General features: G+C 44.6%; 1 long non-coding RNA gene across 5 annotated transcripts; it reads left to right on the top strand.

Moving 5' to 3' along the window:
- Positions 1-1,955: 1,955 nt before the first annotated feature.
- Positions 1,956-4,136, top strand: LOC111611596. 5 transcript variants are annotated; one of them, XR_002754108.1, is made up of 6 exons: positions 1,956-2,124; positions 2,234-2,520; positions 2,601-3,151; positions 3,286-3,355; positions 3,668-3,908; positions 4,044-4,136. It is a non-coding gene; the product is annotated as an uncharacterized LOC111611596 (long non-coding RNA). The 5 variants fall into 5 exon arrangements; XR_002754109.1 differs by having other exon boundaries at positions 1,957-2,124; positions 3,668-3,810; positions 4,044-4,129; XR_002754110.1 differs by having other exon boundaries at positions 1,958-2,124; positions 3,668-3,759.
- The last annotated feature ends 1,616 nt before the right edge of the window (positions 4,137-5,752 follow it).

Raw genomic sequence — 5,752 nt, 5'->3', positions numbered from 1 at the left:
CTGGTTTCAGTCTGGATCTGGTTTCGGTCTGGATCTGGTCTCAGTCTGGTTCTGGTCTCAGTCTGGATCTGGTCTCAGTCTGGATCTGGTTTCGGTCTGGTTCTGGTCTCAGTCTGGATCTGGTTTCAGTCTGGTTCTGGTCTCAGTCTGGATCTGGTTTCAGTCTGGATCTGGTTTCAGTCTGGATCTGGTTTCGGTCTGGATCTGGTTTCAGTCTGGATCTGGTTTCGATCTGGATCTGGTTTCAGTCTGGATCTGGTTTCAGTCTGGATCTGGTTTCAGTCTGGATCTGGTTTCGGTCTGGATCTGGTCTCAGTCTGGATCTGGTTTCGATCTGGATCTGGTCTCAGTCTGGATCTGGTCTCGGTCTGGATCTGGTCTCAGTCTGGATCTGGTTTCAGTCTGGATCTGGTTTCGGTCTGGATCTGGTCTCAGTCTGGTTCTGGTCTCAGTCTGGATCTGGTTTCAGTCTGGATCTGGTTTCGGTCTGGATCTGGTTTCAGTCTGGATCTGGTCTGGTTCTGGTCTCAGTGGGTTTAAACCTCCAGGTTCTGTCCTGGACTCTCTTCTTTTCCTGCCGTGTGAATCATGAGCTGCTCCTGTTGGTTCTATGCAGACGACATTCGACTCTCCTGAATCTGATCTGATTATTTACTCTGCCTGAATCATTTCAGTGACTAAAATAAAAAATGATTCCCTTTAGCTGATTGTTGCCTGAAGAGCCGGTTGCTCTGATCCGGCAACACGTCGTGAGTCCAACTGGTTGTCATGACAAACTCAGTGGATTTAGGTTTTATTTCCATTCAGCCTCCTGAACGTTTTGTCCAACAGAGAAATATTTCTAAATGACTGAAACTCTGAAACTGGAAGCTCAGCTTGTTATTTCTGTTTTTATGGCCTCTCAGCCTCACAGTAATAATTATAATTTTCACTTGTATGAATATAAAAGCATTGCTTGCAGTCAGATTCAGATTCATTTAGTTTCTCTGTGGGTTGAAATAAGTTATCTGTATTCACAGCAGCCTGGCAGCCGCCCGGCAGCCCAGCAGCCTGGCAGCAGCCTGGCAGCAGCAGCAGCAGCCCGGCAGCAGCAACAGCCTGGCAGCTGCCCAGCAGCCCAGCAGCAGCCTGGCAGCAGCCTGGCAGCCGCCCGGCAGCAGCTCCGGCAGCAGCTCCAGCAGCAGCCTGGCAGCCGCCCGGCAGCAGCAGCAGCAGCCCGGCAGCAGCAACAGCCCAGCAGCAGCCTGGCAGCAGCCTGGCAGCAGCCTGGCAGCCGCCCGGCAGCAGCTCCAGCAGCAGCCTGGCAGCCGCCCGGCAGTAGCAGCAGCAGCCCGGCAGCAGCAACAGCCTGGCAGCTGCCCAGCAGCCCAGCAGCAGCCTGGCAGCAGCCTGGCAGCAGCCTGGCAGCCGCCCGGCAGCAGCTCCAGCAGCAGCCTGGCAGCCGCCCGGCTGTGGCTGCTGGAGCTGCAAACATCCAGATCTTCAGCTCAACGTTTCCTCTGAACCCAATCTGACAAAACAAGAGTTATTAACGCTTTACTCCTTATTTTAATGTTTCCACTTGTTTTCATTTTGGCTTGAAAGTTAAACCAACTGAATCTAAATCTGCAGATTAAGACTTTAATGTTCTGGTTTTGATGAAAGCTCAGCTGCAGGAAAATGTTTCCTGGATTTTCCAGGTTTATTTCAGCTGTGGGTGAAATAAACTCCATCCAGAGCGACTCTAGGCTTCATTAGAGACATAAAACCACTTCCTGTCTCACAATGAGGACGTAGACTCACTATAGAACAACATTAATATCTTAATAAACAGATTTATGAGGGAATGTGCAAACAGAAGATGAAACCTTTCTGTAAAATCTACATTCCTTTCAGTGTAAATTCTGTTATTTATCGCTGACAGTCATAAATCCTCCTGGTGTTTTTACAGGTTCTGCTTCAGGGACCTTTGGACTTTGAGCAGGAACTCAGATGCTGGTTCTGATGCCAGGAATGAGAAATGAGCCGCGGTTTCTGACGGGCCGACGCCGGATTCTCCTTCAGGTCTTTTCTCCCTCAGGAAAATAAAAGCGCTGATCTCTCACCTCAGGAACAGAAGCATGTTAGAGGAACAGACACTTAGAGGTAATAAAGAAATCTCAGTGACGGCTCTAAATAATTGATCTGAAGAGCCGCTCATGTATCTAAAGATGGAAATGACTTTTCTTTCTTTCGTTCTGCCACGGCGCTGCAGATCTCTGGAGAGGAAAAAGTTTGGCAGCCAGAGATTCTGCTGCTTCACACAAAACAGCCTGAAAAATAAAGAAACAGCAACACAAAGGAACCAGAGCACGGTCCTTTCAAAACGTGTTTCAGACAGGAAGATCAGTGGTGGGACACCAGCTGCTGACTTCATTTATAAAGTAAATATCAGCTTGAATTGGTAAAACATAAAAGAGAAAGAAACAGCAGCGCATCGGTTCAAATGATCAGTTTCAGAAATCCTAATTTATACTGAGTGGAGAGACTCACATACTGCAGGTAACATATTAATAATTTATCAACATGTTAAAATTCTGAACTGACATTTTTACTGTTACATTTTTGCTTTTTTGCCACAGTTTTCCTGTTGAGTCGATGAAAATGTGAGATCAAACCTTCCAGCTTCCTTCCTGCCTCAGTTTTCCTCTGCTGACATGAAGATTGGCTGATTTCCAGAAGTGGCCGTGCAGAGGGACGCTTTCCGCCATCGTGTCAGAAGTGAAACAAAACCTTCTGCTGAATGAAACATGAGGCGTTTCAGAGAGAAGCAAATAAAAGTCAGATTTCTCTGATTCAGCTGGCAGCGTTTTTACACTCCTGTCTTTTTATCATCGTTTGTGAAGCTTCTGAGAACCAGGATTCTGATTTATAATTTACAGCTTCAGTTGGAACGCCGCGAGAAGAAATCATGTTTCTGTTTTATGTATTTTCTGCTCAGACTCTGTAATTTTCTGCCACCAGGACACTTTGGTTCTTCAGGACGTTAATCTGAGTGGCGGAAACTCATCCTCCATGTCAGCTGGTAATGAAGTGAGAGAACGGCCCAGTCCAATCAAATAAACGTCAGCGGAGTGGAGGGAACCTGACGGCTCTGATTAGACACTGGATGCATTAACAGGATTGTTTTCAGGTGATATTTTCCTCCTGAATGAAACACGCCGGTTGTTTGACTTGAGGAAAGCAGAACGATGTTTTTAATCGTTTTTATTCGATCTGCTGCGACGGCTCCTCAGATCACCTGACAACTATTTCCTCTGTTTTCAGAAACCGAGCTTTGATATCCGGATGGAAGCAGCGTTTCCTTTCACCGTGAAACCATGACAGAACCCTTTGAGTGTGTGAACCTTTTCTTCATATGATCTCTAAATGGTTCTCCATGATCACCATTCAGTCTTTGGCAAAAAGCTGTTAAATGTTGATGAAATCATAAGTGACCATGCATATTCATAATAAAGAGAAAGGTCGACTGTTTTATCCATCAGAGCTCATAAAGTCAACATGATTTAACTCTGATCTTAAAACCAACAGCAGATTTTACTCTGACAGAATAAAGATGATGGGAAATGAAAAGCAGCAGCAGTTCATCTTAAGGTTGTGATGAGTTTGTGGAAGGATGTAAGTTTTAAAAGTGTCTGTAATGTTTCAGTCAAGCTGAGCTCTGAGCTGTTCATGATGACCGAACGACGCCGCTGCCATCTCCCCTCCAGCCGGTTCCACTTCCTGTGGGGAACTTTAAGGGTTAGCATGGAGGCGTGTGGAGTCTGAATGCAGCTCTTCAGGTTTCATTCAGTTGAGTTTTGGATGCTCTGGATTTGCTGGGAGGTCCAGAGATTTCATGAATGATGGACTGAAGAGACTCTTCTTCTCTCTGAAGCTTTTCCTTCCTGGTGTTTAGTGACACAAACCTTCTGATTAATAAAACTAAATAATCTGAAGCTAAACTGTTTGTCTGATATTCTAAAGTTTCCATCATTTTTGCTGAGTTTCTGTTTCTGATTGTGTCGTCTTCCTGCTGGTTTCAGTCGTACCTGTGAAATTTCCTCCTGGAAGAAGAGTTTCTGCAGAATCGAGGAGCCGTCTGGTCCGTCTGGTCCGTCTGGTCCGTCTGGTCCGTCTGGTCCGTCTGGTCCGTCTGGTCCGTCTGCGGCTGGCAGGCTGACATCTGGGCCGATCACAGCGCCGCCATCCATGACACGCTGCTGCGAACTGTCACTGGACCAGATGGTTTATCAAGTCAAAGCTGGAGAGGAAAAACAGACAAGAAGACAAACAAACAGCCATCAGAGTGTTGGCATCCCTCTGACTCCTGCTTCCTCTGAAACTCAGGACAGGAAACCGGATTTCTGGTTTTGTTCCTCAGTCGTGAGGACGGCTCCTTCCAGAGCAGCAAATGTTTTATTCTGTTTCAGACGGAGAGAAGGAGCGCCGCCCTCCTCAGAGAAACACTTTGCTTCCTTTCTAATGATTCAGAGTGAAGCCATAGAAACTGAGCGCATCGCCCACAGGGAGGCTGGGATTCCCGGCCATTATGGGCTGCAGCAGGAAGCCAGAGGCCAGCCGCTTTCTGCTCCTTTAAACATGAATTTTTTAAAGTTTCCCTGGAATCAAAGGCTTCTGATCTCTTCTTTCAGAAACTCACAAATACTGTTTTCTCCATAAAAATTTGCCTTATTGGCACAGAAACCAAAGAAATGTTGAAATATTTCATCACCGCTGCGTCCAATAAAAACCATCCTGATGCTGAAACTGATATACATCTTTAATATCAGACAGAAAAAATGTAAATGTTAAACATGTGAAACTGAGAAAACACAATCAGCATTTCTGTTGGTTCGAAGGAAAAGAAGCAGTTTGATTGTTTAGCACAAAAATAAGAATTTGAAATCATATTTTGTATTAGACAGAGAAAAGTTTTTCTTTTTTTCTCTGACAGAATCACAATAATCCAGATTTGCGATAATAAATGCATGAGCAGAATATTTCTGATTTTATCACTACTGTACAAACATCAGGAGGATTTTAACATAAATCTCTTTATTTGAACATTTCCTGGCTGAAGGTTTGATTATTTTCAGATTCTTTGGTCCAAAGATGATTTCTGTTTGACTTATTTAATAAAAATAGTTCAGTATCATCAGCGTAGCGGTCGGGTTAAATTCAGTTTGTCTGTTTGTGGAAAAGTAGTGGCAGCATCATGATGTGGGCTTTATTAAGTTATGCAGAACATAATTTAGCATAAAATTCATCAAACCTTTTGGAGTTAAGTTGAATATTTGGCTTTGAATTGTAGCAAATCATTGTTTAGAGAAATCATAAATCATTTTTAAACGTTAATATTTGTTCTTTTAGTTGAATAAATGAAATAAAAATGAAAACTTCAGAGATGTTGTTGTATTCTGGATGTTGGCGTTCCCATCCAAGCAGAACCAGAACTATTTGTGGACATGTAACATGTTGATAATGCTGATATGAAACCTGTGTCTTGATGATGCAGATTTTCATGCTGATTCAGTTTTTCATAACCAGCAGATTGACGGATTTCCACGGCCTTTTCAGAGCTCGCAGTGGATCCGTCAAGCGCTAACAAGCGAAGCTAAAGTCCCGTAAAGGTCAGCCGTCCCGCCAGCCGCCGCTCTCAATTATTCACCTGCACTGTGGAAATCAATCCAGCCGCACGGCAGCGCCGTCCGTATTTACAGGCAACGTTTACTGTCTAATTAGAAGATAATCA

This window comes from Xiphophorus maculatus, chromosome 16 (assembly GCF_002775205.1).
Source record: "Xiphophorus maculatus strain JP 163 A chromosome 16, X_maculatus-5.0-male, whole genome shotgun sequence".
Classification (NCBI taxonomy): Eukaryota; Metazoa; Chordata; class Actinopteri; order Cyprinodontiformes; family Poeciliidae; genus Xiphophorus; species Xiphophorus maculatus.
This window is presented reverse-complemented; position numbering and strand designations above follow the sequence as displayed.